At 33.9% G+C, this 22,996-nt stretch overlaps 1 protein-coding gene across 7 annotated transcripts in view; it reads right to left on the bottom strand.

Moving 5' to 3' along the window:
* The window catches only part of LOC105218008 (AF4/FMR2 family member lilli), a 58,073-nt gene that overhangs the window by 24,726 nt on the left and 10,351 nt on the right, over positions 1–22,996 (bottom strand). Inside the window, exon 2 of one of the 7 annotated variants that reach the window (XM_054234446.1) lies at positions 2,406–2,965. The exons of the other annotated variants lie outside the window; for them this stretch is intronic. The gene's annotated coding sequence lies outside the window, so the exon portion shown is untranslated. The remainder of the gene's footprint in view (positions 1–2,405; positions 2,966–22,996) is intronic. 7 annotated transcript variants of the gene reach the window in all.

Genomic DNA, 22,996 nt, shown 5'->3' with positions numbered 1-22,996 from the left:
TTTTTATGCAAATTTGAGGTAGCATTGCGTATGTTCGAATTTTTCGAACATCGAAAATATTTTACTTTTTATTGCATTATCACATATTTACACAAATTTTTTATAATATTCATAAATACATAAATATGGCGAAGTACGTACGCTTAAATTCAAACATATGGCGCATGTTCGAACAATTTCGAAGCTCAAAATATTTCATAATTTCAAACATAAAGGAAGTTTGTATATTTTCTTATTATATTATGAGCTAAATAATATAGCTTGCACACAGTTTACTGTGCGTGTAACTGCTGTTTTTAAATACTTCGAAAGCCAAAACTTTAATTCGTTAGATACTCGAAATTCCTTTTAAACAAATTTTTTGTTATAACATGTTGTATAACACATATAATATGTTGAATGATTTAATATCTTTACAAAATTTCATGTTCGAAATTTTTCGAAGTTAAAAAATTTTAAACTATTAATGTTCGGGTCTTATTGTTGAAGTATTCATTTAATATTTTAGAATGTTCACCAATCTTCTTATGTACTGTGAACATATGTTATTGCATAGGTGCAAGCAATCAGTATATTTTCGGCCTATGCTTTACTTCTAAATAAGTGATTTTAGAACTTTTCATAAAATTTCAGAAGAATACTGAGTTTTAAAGTTGAAAATATTTATTATTTTAACAAAATTTCAAGTTCGAAAGAAATGTTCCTTGTAAATTTCAGTTTCGAAGTTAAACAAGTTTTAAATTATTTATGTTTTTGGACTTATTAATGATATATACATGTAATATTTTCAATTTTAAGACGCATGATCTCATTTGGATGAAAAATTTTTAATATTTTCAATTTCGAAAATTTTCGAAGTTAAACAAATTTTAAATTATTTATGTTTTTGGACTTATTAATGATATATACATGTAATATTTTCAATTTTAAGACGCATGATCTACTTTGGATGGAAATTTTTTCATGGTTATTAAATACTCCAATATAGACTGCACTATTTTTGTCTGAACAAGTAATTTTTATAAACAGAAAAACATTTTAGTTATATTTACATTACCAGCACTAAAACTTGTATATATAAACCAGCTTAAATTTCCAAACCCACTCTTCAAACAGTCTTTAAAGCAACAACACATAAAATTTGCATACATTTCTTTTCATTAAAATCTGATCAAAGTAGTGTCAAGAGACAGCGACGCGTTAATATGTTTACCTATGCATATGAGTATATCCTTTTTGTTAAGATATACGACAAACACATACAAATGCGAATTGCAGCTACAACTACAACTACAACTGAAAAGATGAGGGGAACAGCGACCGAATACACACACACATTTGCGTTTGTGTGCAACGCACCAATAAAACTGTACCATCACCACCCAACCAGATTGGCGAGTAAGATTACTAATAGCAACAACAACAAGAACAGCAACAACGACTGCAATGCTAACGAGCACACAACAACGCACAGACGTAAGCGCCTGAAATAAAAGTTCGAATAAAAGAACGAAATTTGAAAAGGATACGCTTGCAAAGCAGCATAAATGTCATATCAACATATCATATTGCTGTTCGAATATACATACATACATACATACATATATGCTTTAGTATATATGTAATAAGTATTACAACAAACACACTAGAATTCGTTACAAAAATATTCAGAACAAATATTATAGAAAAGCAGCAGCAGCAGCGACGAATGGCGTTTATTGCGAAGCGAAACGTACGACGAAGGACATGCAAAAAGGATATGCGAAAGTACATATACGACAGGAATGACATGGAAAAGCGGAATATGAGCAATAGGAATAAATGGAATGAGCGAAAATGACAGAAACGGAGAGAGGCTTTGAGATACATATGTATGCATGGTATAAGCGCAGTATTGAGTTCGAAAATATATTTATGTACATACAAGCATACAAATGTACATTTTTATAAGCAATCTGTGAATCAGGCGCGTACACAAGTAGTGGGTCGGGGGAAGAGGGGGGCGTCTTGCAGTGGTTTGAGGGTCATTTATTTTTGATGAAATGCGAAATGTATATTGCGCGTGTTTGCAACTCACTCTATTGCTATTTTTAACTATTTTGCAATGTTTGAGTTTTTATTTTAGAATTGTAAATTCATAGAAAAAAGTAAGGTTAGGTATTTGTTGTGAAAGTCGAAATCTTTTAATTAATATATATTATGTTTATATATAAGATTTGCTATTTTTTCAGCGATTTACTAACAATTCACTTATTTAACGTTTGCTGAGCGTGTATCTGTTTAGGCAACAACAATTTTTATTTTTTTTTTTCGAAGTTGCGTTGCACCAATAATACTTTTTGACTTAAAACTAGAAAATTTAAATTCGAAAATAATTTAAAAAAATAAAATTTAAAGCAACTCACGTTTATCTCATATTCAAAAAAATTTGCTTTGCTCCTTCAGTTGTTCCATGCAAACTGCAGTTTTTTATCCTTATGGTTGTTGTTTTTGTCGTACAATATGCAACTACTCCAAAACGGCGGTTTGTGTTTTGTTGTTGTGTGTATTTTTTGTTGTTTTTTTGCAAAAAGTTTTCTAGTTGGCTCTGCGTCCACCGTGATGTTGTTGTGGGTTATTGCACATTTTTCATAGCGCAAAACGAATTAAGTGTGTTGTAAAGAATTCTCTACACTCTGAACAGCTACAGCTTGGTCAGCAATATAATATTTGCATGTAGTTTTCACTTTTCTTTAAAATTTTTTTTAACGCTTAATTTTCGTTTATTGCACAAACAACACAAAAAACTTTTTTTTTTTCGAAAATTTACAATTTTCAATTTCCAAACAGATTTTCAGGTTTTTATAATATTTTTTGGCATTTTTTGTTGCTCATACAGTTAAGTAATATAACAACTTTCTTCTAGTACGCAAAAGAAATCGCCGAAACTCGCTGGACGCTTGTGTCAAGTCAACGCGCACATACACTTTGAAAACATATATATTTGTATGGATATATAAGTAAATGGATTTGATGCGCACTAAAAACAACAAATCTTTGGTTGAACACACCGCTTTTCTACTGCTTCACACTTAGAACTCGAATTAGAAATTTTCTTTCTTATAAAACTTGCACTTTTCTCAGTGGTATAATATTTTTCCTTGTTGTTGTAGTTTAAATATTGAATTCTTATTATTTCTTTTGTTCCATAAAAAAACGCCCGCAGCCTAAAAGCCCACTACGCGTACTTGCTGCTGCTGTGTAAGGCTCTGGCGTGTCTGAGATCAGCGAGTAAACTAAAACGAACTGGGGTTGCTGCCACAGCCGAAACCCAGCCGAGTGCGTGAACGGCGCGAGAACGAAACACAGGATCAAAACGGAGACAGCGCACATACACACAGAGCGTGTGAGAGCGGCGAAAGGAGGCGGTAACAACAAGAACAAAATACTTTGTACACAGAGACATAGATACACACTAATACAAGCACAGCGACACACAGATACTTTGTGAATGGCGTACGTAGTGAAAACGAAACAAAGCTGAGATGATGAGAGCTCGGCACGGCACGACAGCACTCAAGGGAATTTGCGAAAATCGAGAAAATGAGTGAAATTCGAAAGTCTGCAGGGAAGAAGGCAGAGCAGCAAGGCAGCAGAGCGAAAAAGGAAGGCAACAATGTCCTTATGGCAGAGAGTAGAGAATACATTTTGAGCGAGCAAGCGCGGCAGTAGCGTCAAACAAACACATAGATACAAATATATCTATAAATATATAAGGAAATACTGACAAAAAGGACATAAAGAGAATATGTATGCGCAAATCGTATATAAGTATGTGTGTCTCGGCAATCAAATGGAAACGCCGACAAGCATAGTCTAAGCCGAAGTTGTTGGCAAACTAGCGAATGCATGATAAATAAATATGTGAAAGCAAAATGCAAACAAATAATGAGTCCCTCCTGGCTGTGCGTCGCACTTGGCTGGTTTGAAGCGTAAACAAAATTAAATTAAAAGCAAAAAAACAAAACTAAATAAATAATAAATAGAAGAAACTTAAAAGCAGCGCAAATGGCGTATACTGTTGGGCATTTTTAAGTTTATGGTAAAAAGGATGTGGGAAAACAATCGGAGCGCTTAGTGTTGCAAAACTAACAAAGTAAATGGAGAAATCTAAAAAAGCAAATATACAAACAAACGAAAAAAAGATGAGTTGTCAATGGCAAAGCAGCATCCGGCTGAAAATTTGATTTCAAACACCTAATCCAACTGCAGCGGTTGGCAAGGAAAGACAATAAAACGTGAGACTGCAACGCGATTAATATGAGCATGAAAGGATATACAGACGGTAAACAGCGCCGCAAGCGTCTAACATATGTATGTTTCGGGCGCACATGCTATAATCTTGAAGAGTTTAATAAAAATCGAAGAAAATAACATGAGAACATAAAATAATAATAAAGATAATTAAAAAATATTTAAATAAATAGTTAAAAATTATAATGAATATAATAATAACAAGTAAGGAAGGGCTAAGTTCGGGTGTAACCGAACATTTTTTACTCTCGCAATTCATTTATTTATATCATATAATACACAATTTGACCCACATATTCGCCATATATATTGTATAAAGTCCATTGAAAGTTGGAAACCCTAATATTAGGTTAGAAGCACCGGGGTCCTCATGTTCGATATATGTGGCCTTGAAAACCTATGGTCCGATTTCGGCGATTTTTAGAATGGGGTTGCCACACTATAAACATAGTATTTGTGCAAAGTTCTGCACCGATATCTTCACTAATGCTTACTATATATATTGTAAAGTAAACGATTCAGATCGTCTTCAAAGTTCTGGTATATAGGAAGTAGGCGTGGTTGTGAAGCGATTTGGCCTATTTTCACAACATATCATTGGGATGTAAGGAAACTATTACAAACCAAGTTTCATTGAAATCGGTCGAGTAGTTCCTGAGATATGGTTTTTGACCCATAAGTGGGCGACGCCACGCCCATTTTCCAAATCTGAGTGCAGCTTCCATCTGCCATTTCTTATGCGAAATTTAGTGTTTCTGACGTTTTTCGTTAGTGAGTTTCAACCTAACCTTTGCATGGGAGGTGGGCGTGGTTATTATCCGATTTCTTTCATTTTTGGACTGTATTAAGAAGTGGCTAAAAAACGACTGCAGAAAGTTTGGTTTATATAACTTTATTGGTTTCCGAGATGTGTACAAAAAACCTATTAGGGGACCAAAAAAAATACATTCAAACATGCCCCTCCATAGTGCGATCCTTTGTACCAAATTTTATTTCCATAGCTTTATTTATGGCTTAGTTTTGGCACTTTATGTGTTTTCGGTGTCCGTCATTTTGTGGGCGTGGCAGTGGTCCGATTTTGCCCATCTGCGAAAGCAACTTATGGTGCCAAGAAATAAGTATGCCAAGTTTCATCAAGATATCTTAATGTTTACTCAAGTTACAGTTTGCACAGACGGACAGACGGACAGACAGACATCCGGATTTGAATTCCACTCTTCACCCTAATCACTTTAGTATATATAACCCTATATTTAACTCGTTTAGTTTTGGGTGTTGCAAACAACCGTTAAGTGAACAAAACTATAATACTCTTTTAGCAACTTTGTCGCGAGAGTATAAAAAAAACCAAATAAATAATAAATAATGAAAAACTGCAACAAAATAACTAAAGAAATAAATATAAACAAACAACAAAATTAAAAACCAAAACAAATTAATATAAAAATAAAAATATTTTAAAATAAGAGAAACAACTATTAAAAAAAAATAAACCCCAAAACAATGAATATACAGAGGTAGAGTAATTATTTACAAAGCGAACGATGTCTATTTGGTTGGTATAGCTGGACATACGACAGAGAAATGGGCAAAAGAACGGATGACTCGCAGTAGTCAAAAGTACAATTCCTCCGAGTACAATTCAAAGTGATAAGCCCTTTGGAAGTTCCTTCTGAAACCTACATAACATTAAAAAATCCTAACATCTTACAACTAATAAGTGTTTGTGAATTATTCACACAACCATAGAATTCAATATCTGACTATTGTTTTTTCATCACCGACAACATTATTCACATACATTCACTTTGCACATACATTCACTTTGCACCACGGGCTTGCACTGAAAATATCTCTTGAACCCATCTTAAAACCATTACCGTTTATTACTAAGTTTATGAAGAACCCAACTGGTAAAGATGCGAGTATTTAGGCATTACTGGCAGCATTTAAAAAGAAACTATTCAATCAAACCTCGAGTATAACAACGATTCCGGGGAGAACAATTGATAGTTACTTATAAAATATTTTATATTTACTTTCCGTCCACAGAACCCAAACAATTATTTAAAAAGGGTTTTTAAAAAAGGATGACCGATGGACTTCAATGACGAAATATCTTTTGACATTTCTCTTCAGTAATGTTTGCTATTTCATCATTGAAAGATATTCGATCCAACGAGTCGATATTATTAAAATTTACTGCCGAAATTCGGAGTTAGTGGCCTCAACTTTAAGAGCGCTACGTCCAATTTATAGTAGTCATAATCGTCTTGTCTGACCACTCAATGATAACCGAATATTTTTGGCCCAAATTGGATGATGTGGACTTGGGCAATATGTGGTTCCAACAGGACGGCGCCACAAGCCTCACAACAAATGTCACAATCGATTTTATTGAAAATAAAGTTTGGGGAAGTTGTCTTTTTACGAAAATTGGGTTTACCGTCTGAACTTATTGAAAAACCCGATAGAAGAGATTTATTTAAATCAAATTTTCTTTAAAAAATCTTTAAAACAAACATTCTAGCAAAAACTTCCAAACGTCCATCAGTACATGTTATATGTTCAAAGACATTCAGAATAAATTTGCACATAGTACACACACATTTGTAGATGACTTGTGTATGTAAGTTCAAGTGTACTCCCAACGAAAGGTATCAAAAGTCGTCACTTAGACTTTTGCTCAAACCGTTTTTTATGCACGTGTGTATGTATTTTGTATTCCATTATCCCATTAACACACACACACATTTACCTAATTTAATTTGATTTTTGCATTAGCAGCTGATATATATTGACCAAAACTGTCGCAGCATCAATAAAGAGTACATATATACATATATTTATATATTTATATAAATGAATAAATGTATTTATATATAGATATATGTACATATATATATTTGTGCAATTGCTTGTGTTTCATTCCATGCATTTTTAATGCTATTTATTCAGATAGACATTAGTTCGGCTCGTGACGCGTGCAGAGACTAAGCGCAAAGGACATGCGGGCACGAGTCTAATAATAGCATTATACGAGTATGTGTGTAGGAGGACCGTTTTTTACTGTTGGTAAAAAATTATGCACACACTACAACGAATGCTGCGAATTATAATAATACAATAAAGATTTATGTGCCCGATAGAGTGGCGATAGCAACAACGTAAGAGATCAAACTAGGAGAGATAGTAAAAATTAATTGTTTAATATAAAAAATGAGTTGTTGCAGAAGGCTCATGAAAAGATAACACGCTGTGGTGAGACAGCAAAAAACAACAAAATACATATAAATATAGATATATGAACATTAGAATAGTTACAAAACGGTCCACGGTCCACACGGTCACTGGCTGCGATGATTTAGCGAAATTATGGGATTTAATTTTACTTTGCGATTGGCAAAATAAAGAACGAAATATATATCATTAACCGCTCATATTAAACGCTTGAGTGCGTGGCTTGATAGATATATGACTGACTGGCTGGCATACGCTGGGGAATTGATTAGATGCGGCAGGAAGATTAATGAAATATTGCGCAAAAGAGCCCGATGAAGTTAAGAGGAAAATGCTGAAATATTAGCCCACACATGCACGCAGATATTTGTATATATATATATATATTTACTCCAAATAATGTATGAATGCGAAAATGTAAGCCAATTAATATTTTTGTTTCATCTCTGCGGTTATCCGGTGGTTTGCTCATAAAAAATAAGAAGATTTTTACTAAATAATAAAAATTAATGAAATATTAAAAAATAATTATCAAAACAGAAACAGAAACCAATATAAAAGCTAAAACCAAAAAAAAATGTTAATATACAAAATATAAAGCAGAAAAATAAATAAAATGATTATAAAATAGTATAGTCAAATAAAATATATGAAAGAAAAGCATTTTTTTAATATACATATAAAATATTTAAAAAAAATCTGAACATTTAAACAAATATAAAAATATTAATAATAAAAATATGAGTTTTTTAGAAATAATAAAATACAAAAATATTTAATATAAAAATTTAAAAAAAAAAAAATAAGCAAATAAAAGTAAAAATTAAAAAGTGTATATAAAATTTAATAAAGTAAAATATAATACATATATTAAAAATATATAAAATGAATATTATTAAAACAAATAAGTACATTTAACAAATATAAAAATATTAATTAGAAAAATACAAGTATTTAAGTAATAATGGAATATAATAATATTGGAAAAAAAGATCAAAGAAACATAAAAAAACAAATAAAATTATAAAATGTAATCAAATAAAATATATGACCAATATTTAAAAATAAAAATATAAAATAAATATATTTTAATAAAAAAAATATTTAAATTTTTTAATTGTAATAAAAATAATTTATTTAGACAGTGATTTTCAATACGTATAGATGTTTGAGACCTCAAAACATTAAAAATATTAAAAGTAAAAATTATTTTAGAATTTTTTTTTAATAAAGTAAATAAAATATAATTTAGCAATACTACATTTAACGTAAAAAAACAAATGAGAAATAAAATAGTTTATAGAAGATAACAACGAAAACGTTGCCTACATTTCAGCGCGTTAATAAAAACATTGTAAATTGCTGTTGTTTAGAGAATTGATAACACTTATTTTATTTTTTAGAATTTATATTGTATTTAGTTGAAACTAGTGGCAAGAGGCAGGTGCTTTCATGAGTAGATTAAAGAATATTAGAAGACGTTCAGAAAATAGTTAAAAAACGACCTGGAGTCATCTCAGAATACAGAAAGAGCGTTTTTAAAAATTAAACTCAGTCAACCATTCAAAACAACGTTTACCATAACCACCATATTTTAACCAAAACCACATAAACAGAAGATACTTTCGAAAACGTTGCATACATTTCAGCGCGCTGGTAAAAATAAAGTTTAAAGTAAAAAGTCACATGCCGATTGTTGTTGTACGGATAATTCAAATGTTATTTTAATTTTGTAGAATTTATATTTAATTTAATTAAATTTAAGAAAGATTGAAAAATTTCAGAAAAACGTCCAAAACTAAAAAACAACAGGTAGAGCTTTTTTTAGAAATTGAACTCAACCAACCAGTTAAAAGTCAGCTTGTTGGAAAAACAAGAACGTTTTCAGTTTTTGAAGTTAGATTTATGTGTCTAAAACTTCCTAATAAACGGCCAAAATTGTATAACTTTACGTAGCATATTTTCGAAATATCGTAAATTACATATTTATGAAATGCAAAACGTCCACGTCGAGTTACATATATCGTTCAGATAAACCATTTTTTTGTTTTAATACAGTTCGCATTGATTTTAAGAAGAAGAGATTAACAAGGACTGTACTATCTATAATATAAAAATGAATCGCAAAATATGTTGCTAAGCGCATAACTCGAGAACCGCTGAACCGATTTCACCAAATCTTTGTTTAGAATGTTTTTAGAGGTACCGGGATGGTTCTTACGGAGAGAAAAATTAGAAAAATTGCCTGAAAAAGTCTTAAATCCACAATTTTCTAATCACCCCTATTACTAAAAACAATTTGTGTCGTTAATAATATAATAAAAATAAATGGCTGATTGAATGTCCTATATTGGTGGTAAAAAACAAGGATCCTGTTAATCTAAATGCGACAATTTAGAATTTCGTTAAAGGAGAGTTGACACAGCTACAAATCAGGATGACGTATTCAATTATCCCACAGACTATTTTAAATTGCTGGACTATCCCCACTCACTTGCAATTAAAAGTAGTGTGAGTTGTCATCATGCTGCTTAACATAAATCAACCTCGACTTTGCAATAGAACAAGACTGGCTGTGAAGAAGGTAATCAATATCGTCACCAAAGCCAAGATTAAGCCAACTATGAAATTTGGCATTTATTACTTTCTCCAATATACGATTAAAAAAATCAAAGTTTTACAAATTATGATGATTTAAGTTTAACACAGATCTACAATAATGTCTATCAATCATTTTAAAATTTATCGGCTATAACGTTTTCGTCTTTATGCGTAAGAATTTTTTCTGTACATTGAAAGATTTACTAATTTAACGTATACCTTAGCCACAAAAACGTGTGGCCGGGTCTGCTAGTTTGAAAATAAAACTCGATTGCGAAATGACTCAGATTTGCGAGCTTAGAGCTGACAACCAAAATTAGTACATAGTATTATAGGACTACAAAAAGATTATAAACGAACGAAGGATTTAATTCAGAACCGAAAAAAAGTTACAATTGCAAAATATTTCACATTTCGTATGTATGTAGGTATGTATGTATACATACAACACGAATGCCTCATTTTTGCCACAAACACTATAAAACCTATTAGCAGCCAATTTGCCATTACAACAACTCCCCCACGCTGACGACGACGACGACTACGACAAACAGCGGGAATAGTGTGAGTAACACCTGTCGCAAAATAGCAAAGCGTATAAGCGACTAAAAAACGCGGCAAAACAGAAAAATGTTGCAGGTACATATTTGTGGCATTTGTGGCGCGCGGCAACGCGCTTAGTAATACATAATTACGAGCGAAATTGTGACAAAAAAAAAAAACAAAAACACACGAGCGATTGTGCCAAGCGATCTAATTATGGACACGTAATGGTACGTAAATTATTTAAGATAGGAGTACATACATACAAACACATAGAGGAATTAAGTAGTATATGTTTGGATGTAGGTGTGCGCATGCGATTGCTAAGGCAGGCGTGTAACAACGCCAACAAGGATAATTGCGACAGCTGAGCGGAATTCAAATGTTTTTCTTTTTTACTTTCAAATTCAAGTAGCTGCAACTTAAACACGTATTTTACACACATTTTTTTCTAGTGAGGCGCCGCACATGCAACTCTGAACATAGCTGTTAGAAAAAAGCGTATTGCAAAACAACAACAACAACAATAATAGCAACTAACAAAGCAATAGAATTGGAAAATGAAGCAGAGTAATTTCCATAATTGACACACAAACGAACGAACGGATGCGCTATGTGCATATGTATGTATGTATGTTTGTAAGTATATAATCAAATATCGCATGGGCGTATGTAGACATTGTTCTTGTTGTTGCGCAATGGTTGGAAATACCCAAGTGCACATGGCCGCCACTAAAAGCATTGCGCAAAGAGCACGTACCACAAATTCCATTTACACACACATAGACACATGCATAACGCAGCAACAGCCACTCATACAAATGCATTTCGGAAACCGGTAGAGGTTACGCCTAATACACACAGAGTTGCTGCTGCTGCTGCCTTGCCTTTGGCTTTTGCTAAAGTTCGAGCGCGTTGCCGTCGCACATCCTTTGGCTTGCCTTTGCCTTTGACTATGTCCATATGTGTGCCTGTGCATTGGTAAATAATGCAAGTAGCACGCATACATGCCGCAATCACTTGGTCGCTGTTCTTAGCCTTTGATGGATAACAGAAAATTCCGAAAACTTGTTTCGAGCGCAGCGCTGAAAAACCGCTGAACCGTTACATTTGACGTATGTCTGCTTATGTGCATGCATTCATATGTAAATGCAAGCAATTACACCAGCGCATACTTATCGAAATAGCGGCATGTGTTTGTGCTTTCAAGCAAATAAGTTTACCAGCGAAGCACTTTTAGTGCCAGTACAAAGGATTACAAATTATATTTGATCAAAATCAAATTAGTTCTTTTCAACTATGTACATGCATATACCAGGATAAGCGCGAAGCTGGTGGGTACACAATAGAAAATTTGGAAACTTTTTATTAATAGAAATAATAAATTTCTCATTATTAAAAAGTTAAACATCTGGTTTAAAAATAAAGAAAAAATTCAATTACGAAAATAATTAATTTTAATCAGCAAAAACGCCAAAAATTTGTATATAAAACACACATTAAAGAATATGTGAAAACTTACTTAGGAAAATTTTTTCACTTTCTAAGAAATAATAAAATAGAGATTTTAATTTTTTTTTTAATTTTCTTAATAAAAAAAAATTCTACTTTAATATTTTTTTAAATTAATTTTTAATAACTTTTTATTTTAATTTTTTTTTTTTTAACTATTTTATTTTTATTTTTGTATTTTTATTTTATTTTTTATTTTATTTTTATTTATATATTTATTTATTTAATTTTTATTTTTATAATTTATTATTTATTTTAAACATATTTTTTATAACTATAATTTATTTTATTACTAAAAAAAAATAATAATATTCCAAAGTTAACAATTCTTTAATCCAGTTATTCCGCAAAAAAAAAATAAAACACTCTACACAACTCTAGGCAATACTCTTGATGTGACCACCCTTGACCGAATAAAAATTCCCTTGCATTCTAGTAACGTCCAGAATTCGTCAGACTACGGTTAAAACACCTCAGTAGGCACACCTTCGGCAAACACAGCAAGTGACTGGAATCGACATTAGCCGACTTGTTAATAGAGCGCTTTATCGAAACATTGGGGATCGGTTAGAATTATTTGGGTACCACAAAAAACAGTCGAAGCTGCTCTAAATGAGATTCTCTGCATTTGCGGACGTAACAACTTGACGTAACTTAACCTAACCTAATTACGTAGCATCTAGTGCCCAGAAAACGGACCCACACGAGCTGGTGTTGTTATTGTAGGACCGGTATATATTTCCCCAATAATTTTGAGGAATTCACAAGAATTTACAGTCCATGGGCGGATAAAAATTTGGGTTCGTTCCGGTTACGTACAGTCCCACCCGACTATCGTAGGAACGGACCCCAAAGGAGTCGAATTTAGTCGTCATACTATCCAAAATATAAGCGCTCAATAAAAATAATGACCATAAACACGGAATATACAGCAAACTCTCATTGAATTTTTGCGTTCGAGCTTTAATCCGAAGACCCGCGATGAATAATAAAAATATAAATAAAGACTCTAGAGCATATACATAAATCTAGTCTCTAAAGTTAATGATAGTATTGTGAAGTCTAGAAATTCGACGGAGGGGTCTAAAAACACTTTCCGAAACAAGAGATAATGTTAGAACGCCAACGAGGCAACCTTTCTATACTAAAAACACTTATAAAACCATATAGTTAAGCTTTAGAGAGCAACATGGACACTAATCTTCTTCTTCTTTAAGAGAATAATATCACATTAAAAGGTTTTCCGCCGATTACGGCAGTACATTGCAAGTGCAATAGCTGCTGTAACGAATTTACACCATAAGCTCTCTACAACGATGAAACACCGCAGCTTTCGAACAGGAAATAACTAGCCGGTTGAGTGGTATAAGGAAGGGGGAATCAAATTAAAACTAACTGACAAAGTGACAAAAAACAAGGAAAAAGCAATAAATACAACAAGCAACAACAACAATATGACAAATGCAGTAAACGGGCAAATCTACAAAAAAGGTACGTGGGACGACTGACGACCATGAAGCGCTGCCAAGTTTTTCCGCCACAGCTACACCGCTAAACTCTCGATTTTCAATTTGCACTACTGGTCAGTGACACGAACTACCATACCAAAGAAGGCAAGGAACTACAACAACAATAACAAAAAAATTAAAATAAACAAACTAGAAAGGAAGGGACGCGCATTGCAAACCAAAAATGTGGCCAACAATGACAGCTATAAAAATAATAACAACAACAACAAAAGGTAAAAACAAAAAACAACGCCGTAACTAAAAAGTACGTTTTCAAAAGATACAAGCTCAGCAAAAGCCGAGCTGGTCGCGAGAGTGCACACAGCAGATACACACATACATAGAGACATATTTTTGTATATAGTTTTATAAAACTCGATAAAATTGTAACGTTCGCTGTGCGAAGGGCGAGCGTACGTACCATGGCGCAGAATAACAGGACATAGGCAGGAGATGGCGTCCCTCCTTCCGTGTTGGCAATAGAAGCGCGCGAGCAAGCACGAAGCACAAACAAACACAGGCACACGAGCATAATTTTTCATGCTGTATACATACATATATAGCTTAATATATATGTGTGTGTGTGTGTGTGTGTGTGTTTGCTGTGAAAAGCCAACTAGATTCACGTGCACATGAAATAATTCAAATTTCTTGCAGTTATATACATTTGTATGTACGATATTTCGCCTTCGCCTGTCTAAACCGGGGTCTCTGTGTATGTGAACGAAGCATACGATCGTCGGCCGCGCAGCAGCAACAACAATGTAATAGCAGCAATAAAAATGGCATTCCGGCTTTTTTATTGTGTTTTGTTTTTGCAGTCATTGTTGTTGTTGCTTCTGTACTGTGACATTAGCAACGTATGAAAAGCACAGCAGCTATGGCGGATTCGTATCTAAAATCAAAATTTCATGCCACACACAAAGCAGTCAAAATGTAGTATGTAGTTGCAAAATCATTGGCGCATACTACACAGAGAGAAATGCGTATGAAGTGTGAATTAGCTAATTGGAAAAAAGCGATTTAGAAAAAAGTTCAGATTCTTAAATATATATAATTTCTTTTAACTCCTGTGGGAGTGCAGTGCTAAAAAATATTAACAAATTATTTAATTTATTTTTAATAATTTTATAAATTTTTTTTTCTTATAAACTCCAGATTCTAAAATATATTTAATTTCTGTTAACTCCTGCTGGAGTGCAAAGCTAAAAATATTATTTAATTTACTTTTAATAATTTTTTTCTAATTTTATAAATTATTAATTTTTTATATTTTTTTTAATTCATTATAGTATTATTTAAATATTTTGTGAAATTTATATAGTAAGAGCGGAGATATAGAAAAAAATATATTTTTTTTTATAATAAAATATTTATAACTCATGAACAGAGTTGCCAAGTGAAAATTTAATATATAATATTTCAAATATATGAAAAATTGTTTGCTGGTTTGAATCGGTTATTGTTGTTGTAGCAGCAGAAAATATTTTCCAAAATAATTTTGAGGAAATCTGCCGAGTTGACACGGATAAAAACTCTGTTCGTTTCGGTTACGTAGACCGGACTGTGTTAGAAACAGTCTGTTCAAAGTGTTTGAATTCATTACACTATACAATAACATCGACTTTTTGTGGGTATCCTCCAAAATCGAAATATTTGAATTCGAAGTTCGAAAATAGGACTTAAAAAAAATATTGCTTATTACAGGATATAACTATTAAAAAATCCAAAATATGAATATAATCTCCATTTCATCTCTTAATTCAATGGTGTATAAAACGTTTCGGTCAAGCTTATATGACAGATGCTATGAAGGGTCAAAGTTTGATCTTCGAAAAAAAGCTTAACAAAAACGTCTTATACATCATTGAATTAAGAAGAAAATTAAAATTATATCTATGTATATTAATTATACTTTTGGATTTTTTTAGTAGCTGTGTTATATGTATGTATAATATTTTTTTTAAGTCATTTTATCGAAAATCGAATCCGAATATTTCGATTTTAGAGGCTAACTTCGAAAATCGGAGAATATAATTTTTTTACTAATGACTCCATCCCCTGAAAAAAAATTAGTTTGGTCAATAATTTTATTTATTTTTCTGAAGTTCCATTTTTATGATATTACAATTTAACGTATTAATTTTTAATGACAAATTAACGATTCGGGTATAAAAACGCAACGAAAAGACTACTCCAATGAGAAGCTCTGCAGAATCTATTTGAAATCTTACGATTCGTTCAAATTTATAAAAAAAATGTTTTTTCTTAAAATTCTTCGGACTACACTTGTTAAGTGGAAGGAAGTATTCGTATATTATAGTTTTTTACAACAAGAAAGAAAACATTAAAATAATTCGCCTATCCAAATCCAGTTCGAGCACTCCTCAAATTAAAGTTTTACCGTGCAACGCTGCGAAAGTCACATATGCGAACAACTCTAACGGCACTTAATCTCCTACAGTCATTATCCTGAAACGCCGTTAAAACTGTCAGTAGCCAACAAAAAAAAATAAATAAAAAATAAACACACACAGACTCATTTCTGCGCAAGCATAAAAAATTATATAGAAAATCATATTAGAAAAGCTGTTAGAAATCGCAAAGCAGTAAAAATGAAACAAAAAACACCGAGACGAACGCGAAATGAAAATGAAAATAAAAATGAGTGTTGTAAAAATCATATTTTATTACAACAACGCACACAATGCGCGCTGTCAAAAGCACATGTACGCACACACACACGCGCAACACCTCAAATAGTTTATGCGCAAATATGTCAGAGTAAAATTGCACAGCCGCTGGCGCTGGCTGGAGTAATCCTCGACGTCAGTCAGCCAGTGTCAGTGAGGCGGTTGGTAGGAAGGCCGAATGGCTGCTGATTGCATACATACATATACAGGCAAGCAACGGCAAACGCGCAAATCAAAAAAGGAAAATCGAATAAAAATACAAGAAAAAAGGAGCGTGCGTCCCCTCGGTTCACATTGCTTGCTGTTGTGTGTGGAAACCATTGAAATCGCCAACTGCGCTCGACAACACGTCGCTTAATGCGCTCAAAGTATTTTCTTGCTGACTGACTGAATGCGAACAACTGTGTTTTATCCTTGTTTCCTTTAATTTATGCTGACTGTATTCGTTCATTCGTCCTTCCGTTTCACCGTTCGTTCGACTTTCAATCTTATATCTGTACATTCGCCTGTCATTATGTGACTTGCGTTGTTATCCTTCTTCCATTCACCTCATTCGTTATTTTGTATCCTTGTTGCGCTGCAATAATCACCCAACACCCTACTGCGCAAGCTCAGAAAAGGCAGCAAGTTTTCGCTGTTGTCATTCGCTCGCTCTCTCACTCTCTTTCTTTCAACCATTTACGTATGACGGCATCTATCTTTTCCCACAAACTGTAAGTCTACACACACATAATTTGTTCATATATTGACATTTTCTCCTTCCTTCCTTCTTCGCTTCTATTTTCGTGCTCAGCGTGTCCTTTGTCGCGTACGCGCAATATTCAATTTCATTTGTGAGATACTTTGTATGTACACCAAAATGAAATGTGCGCTTTGGCTTCCCCACGCAACCCACACACTTTTACATGACAGGCCAGAGATAAAACGAAATATACAAATACACGAACAGGCACACGAGTATACAGTGTCAGTGTCCATTTGGCGCAGTAAAGTGTGTACAACACAAGAAGTTTAAACTTCTAGCTTTGGGTGTGAGTGAGGAGGGCAGTGAACTTGCAGCGCAGGAGTTACTCCATTCGCCTACATATCCATATACTTATGTACATGTGTGCTTCACCATTTATGTTGTTTTTATTATTGCTTCTATTGCTAATGCTACGCAGAAATGTATGCTTCTTTTATCGAGTACGTCTGACGACCAAATACCTCAGTTAACGAGCGGATTTCGCGGTATTACCACTTCCTTTTTTCACTACACTATACACTTTTTGTCGTTGCTGTTACTTTTCAACCGCGCCGCATAACTCACAAAGTTCACTTTTTATCTTTTCATTTCGTTTTCTCGTTGCCATTTTGAAAGAAAATTATATATGCATAGCACTTTAGCGTTTTATCCTGTTTATGGTGATGCGGCCATTTGCATTTTCCACTATGCTTTGCTTTGAATTCAGCTGCTGCTGGTGTGTGAAAACTTTTTTATGCGTGAAATGAAGACATGAAAACTAGAAAATATTTGTACATATACACATTTTTAAGCTTGCCGCTGCAGCTAAACGAGTTTCAGTTATGAAATGGCGGATTCAGGCAGGTAATAAAGTGCAGATGTGTAAAGCTGTTTGCAGTAGTAGTCGGCGTCATTAAGATTGCTTAGCTTCTAACAGAAATTTTTACGATTATTTTGTTTTTGTACCTTTAAAATTATATGAAATTTGGCTACAAATAACAACTACATATAAATGGTGTACTGCCGTGGATGCAGACGACAATTCCGCAGTTGATCACACTAACTTTATAGCCACAAATAATCCATCTCACGCACTTCAGATTTTAAATAATAAACTAATTACTTTACTATGCAAAAATAGAAAGAACCTCAATCAATACAGTTGAACTTCCATAACTCAAACTTCTGTAGCTCGAAGTTCGCCATAACTGGAACTCTTGAATTGGCAATAGAATCAAATTTCATAAATCGAAGTCTCTCTAACTCAAAGTTTTTTTTTGTAGATTATGGTGATTCGAGTTAGGAGACTTCAGCTGTATATGTAAATATTTAGCCTTTTCATTCTTTACTGACACCTGCACGTTGCAGTCGAAATTAATCAAAACCATTTTCACTATCAATTTGTGCACTTAATACTTTTGATCTTAAAAACGTACATTAGTTGAGTATAGTATAAGCTGTAGATAGTAAAAACTACAAATTTTCGACCTTTAGTTGACTAACACTAAAACTTTCAACGCTTAAAGCTAATTATAATAAACACTTGAATACATATTTAACACACACTTTTTTGCACACTCTTAGCTAATTTGAAAACAGAATATATTAATTTCAATATTTTTTCTTATATTAAACCATTTCACAATTTATTCAATGAAAATGTAAACAATGTAGCTGTTGCAGAAATTACAATAAGATGTGCATAGTTATCGAAATCGATATCTGTTACAGCGGCATTTTAGCTTTAACAGGTGTTCAGACTTTCGTTTTATAAAATGAGCATATACATTTAATTTAATATAACTTAATTTAATTTCGAAAAATTCTGTTGTATTCTATATTATTTAATGTCAGATGAAAATAATAATATTCTAGAATGTATTGCAATTTATTTAGAACACAGAAAGTTCAAATTTCTATTAGCAAGTTAAAAAGATGACAAAAATAAACTGATTTTCAATGGCTATTTAATGAAGACATTTTAAAATATTATAAAATTATGGATAATTTTAAAATATTATAAAATTATGAATAATATATCTAAAAACAGTGTTTCAAAGTACAGATTAATAATTGATGAATTTAGAATTACACTTGAGTTTTAGATAATAAATGCAAGTATCAACCATATTGCAAAAGTAATAGTGAAACTCAATTTATCGTATTTTTCAGCTGTTTTATCTTTTCTGCCACAGATTTTTATCAAATATGAAGAATATAGCCTATACTATTTGCTTCACATATCGTTTTGTTTTATAATTCATACATTTCATTCAAAACCGATAATTGGACAGGCCACCAGCTTCCAGGTTTTTTAAATGTTTTCTCATTATGTAAATTAATTATAACATTTAGTTATAACACCGTTATTTATAATATTATATTTATATTGTAATGATTATTTTTTAATTTTTCTGTTTAAATTATTAAAATATTTTATTTAAATTGATTAAAGCTCAATATCTAAAAAAAGTTAAAAAAAAATCTAAGCACTTGGCAGCACTACGCAAATATTTGATATCTGCCAAACTCACTACAGCTGTTTAAAAAAAAATATATTTTACAAATTTAAACATTAAATAAGACACTTGTTTTCGTGTCGATCATAAAATACGGTTTCATTTATTTACGCTTTTATATAAATAATACACATCTAAATTATTAAAATACCTGTACAATGTCAAATCACTTAAAATGCAATAAGTCTCAATATATTTTGTTGCTGCAGAACAGCTGTTCAATGCAAAAATGCAACTTACTAACATACCAATCAGTGAAAAGTGGATGGAATTCCCATCATACTCAATAGAAATGCCAACAAACAAAAGTCAAACGACTAAATATTGTCAACAACCACTTTTACAATAAAATACAAAAAATTAGGTCATTACTAGTAAAACAAAAAAAAAAAAAAAACAATACAAAACAACAAACAATTGTAAACACACAACAGTGCTACCCTTAATCTCAGACATATTACACCTGATGCCAAGGACATAAACAAACAAAGACTGATAATATGTAAGTGCATACATCACATACGTGCTAGATACATATGTATATGTATGCGCACGTTCCTATCAGTATCGGCATGAAATGGCTGAGCGGCGTTGTTGAGAGCAGCAACATTTAGGACTTTTATGAATGAATGCCAAGTAATTGCAATATACTCGCATATATATTACAAACTAACTACCACCAAATCCAAGTCAGTCAGTAAGCGATAAGAAGAACCCCTAAAAAGTGGTGGCCACCACCGACGACTCAGCCAGCCGGCCGGCATTGGCAAGACATGGCATTCCTATATGATGCTACTACGGCGCTGAGCACGAGCTTGCTGATGAGTAGCAACCACCGAAAAGGATCCACCGGGTTGTTGTACGGTGGTGTTAAACATATGTTTTTTGTTGACAAACAAATCAAGGCAACGCAACCATTGTATATTGATGTCCGCGTCAAGTGTTTTTTTCTTTAATTTCTATAATGTTTGGGAAAACCCCATACACGGAAGTACACAATGGCGACTGATAAGCGAAAGTTGGCCAAAATGAGTTGACTGCTGACTTTATCCCCAAAAACACACAACATATAAGCATATATGTAGCATTGTTGCAGCAATAATAATAAGTGGTAATGCACCTATATGACCGTTGTGCTGCCAGAGACGTCGGTATTGGGGAAATGCGGGCGGGGGCCGCCAAACGGCAATGAATGCCAACGAACGGCCTTGCACCTAGAAAACACAAGTGCCTGTTGTGCTCACTCATTTCCACCCTTTAAGTACAGAGCAAACGCAAGTAGGTCTCCGGCGGCGGCGGTCTCTGGCCTCCAATAATGCCGGTGTTGGTGGTGGTTCTACTGCTTCTGCTCTGATGATGTTGGCCAACAAACAGACTTGGTGGTGGAAACCGTAGTACTACAACAGTTCTGGTGGTTGTTTGGTTCCAAAAATAAATAGCAACCACCGAGCCTGATGATGGCTATGATGATGTGGACTACAACGAGCGGCAGGGCCAACCACCAGCAAGGCGTGTGTAACCACCAAACAACCAGTGCATCGATATAAACAATTGCGAGAGATACTATATCCATTTATGTGGCAGTAAACAAATAGATAGGGGTATATGGGTAAATATAGGCGTCGGAACAGCTGATTTCGGGAAGTGCCACACACTTACATATACAGAGGGAAGGTCGTCGCAATGGCACGTGGTAACTAGGTTGCACTGCGTCTAGACAAAGTCTCGACGTTCATTACAAAAACAACAAATGGAAATCTGCAACACATTAAGGGTGTACTGCCCCCGTTTGGGAGAGGGTAGGTGGAGCGCAGCGCTTTGTAAAGTATTATAAGGGAGTAAAATGACAGTGAAGGTGGAAAACAACCACTAAAAAGCTACCAAGGATGGATGTCGCCTCTAGCACTGGGCTAGGTCAAGTGAGGTGCCGTTATGGCAGACAACTCATCGAGCATGTGCTCCTACATTGCCACTTTACTTACGTACGTACGTCAAACCAAGCACATTCATGTGTGGCTATGCCATGCGTAAGCACGTAACGCGGGTGTTGGCATGAGGGCTAAAGAGGAAGCCGTACAACCAAAGAGCAAGCAATATAATAAATCGAAGCAGGAATTTATATATACCACATATACATACATAATGTATTTATACGAAAAGCGGTCAACTACACACCTACTCGACCACCACCACCTGCCCGTATTTAAATGTGGAGCAGCTGATGGATATTTATTTACACGCATGCTAGGGACAAAGCATGAAAGCAGAAATGGACAAAGAGCGTTCGAAAAAGATGTATAAGAAAAGAACCGTATAGAATTTATGTATGTACTTGCAGGCGGGCGGTCGGTCGGTCGGCTGCGGCTGTTGCTGCCACCTACATACGTGCCTACCTGGAAGGAGTACAGACGAGGAACGGCGCGTAGAGGCAGCATGTGGAGCTAAAAGATAATACAAAAAATAACTGAAAAAAATAACAGCAAAATAATGACGTCAACGACCCGCCTTAACGGCACGAAATTCCACTGTGCTGAGTATGTGAAGCGGGCAGTACAATGTGTTGATGGCAGCGCAACGAAAAAAGGACGAAAAGAAGAATAGCCAAAAAGAAATATGGAGAACTCGCACCGGTCGAACAGTTTGTTGATCGGTCGGTCGGTCGGTCGGTGACTCCGTAAGTAAGCAATAACTAGAAATACTACAAGCAACAACAACAAAAACCAACAGTATACGAAAAATAAGGACGAGTATAACAATTCATCAGGACGGACGACAAGCGATCGGAGTCGTTAAAGTGCATGAACTCGCTCGCGCTGGCGTGTCTAAAAATGGACAGATGTGCGGTTGCGAGCGGTAAACGAACACGCACACAAACAAACATTGTATTAATTCCTCAACACACAAACACATACACGAACGCCCAAAATTCGATTGCCTGCCTGCGGGACAAACAGCCGGCTGATGGCTAATGGGCTCTTCACTGAGGACGACTGACAGCGCAACAACGCAGCCGTTGTAAAACGCATAGAAAATGTGTGGAAAAAACGCTTGCACCAAGTCCGAATGCAATTGGAAAAGTGTAGTGCCTAAATAACAATAACACTGCAGCAAGCAACTCTACACATGCGTACAACGAAGAAATTGAAAAAGCACGCTAACATACTTACATACACGCATACATGAAACTCTCCGCCATTCAATTCAATAGGAAGTTGAAAATTTGGTACGCCTGCTGTTGCATTGATTGTATGCAAGGATATGAAGGATATAAAAAGTAAAAAAGGAAAAGAAGGATCGCAAGCAGATGATGCTGCAGCAAGCTGTGCATGATACATATCTACCTTTGGAGGTAATAGACGTACG

The sequence above is a fragment of the Zeugodacus cucurbitae genome, chromosome 6, assembly GCF_028554725.1.
Source record: "Zeugodacus cucurbitae isolate PBARC_wt_2022May chromosome 6, idZeuCucr1.2, whole genome shotgun sequence".
NCBI classification, from domain to species: Eukaryota; Metazoa; Arthropoda; class Insecta; order Diptera; family Tephritidae; genus Zeugodacus; species Zeugodacus cucurbitae.
Note: the sequence above shows the minus strand (reverse complement) of the source record. Positions and strands in the feature narration are given on the sequence as shown.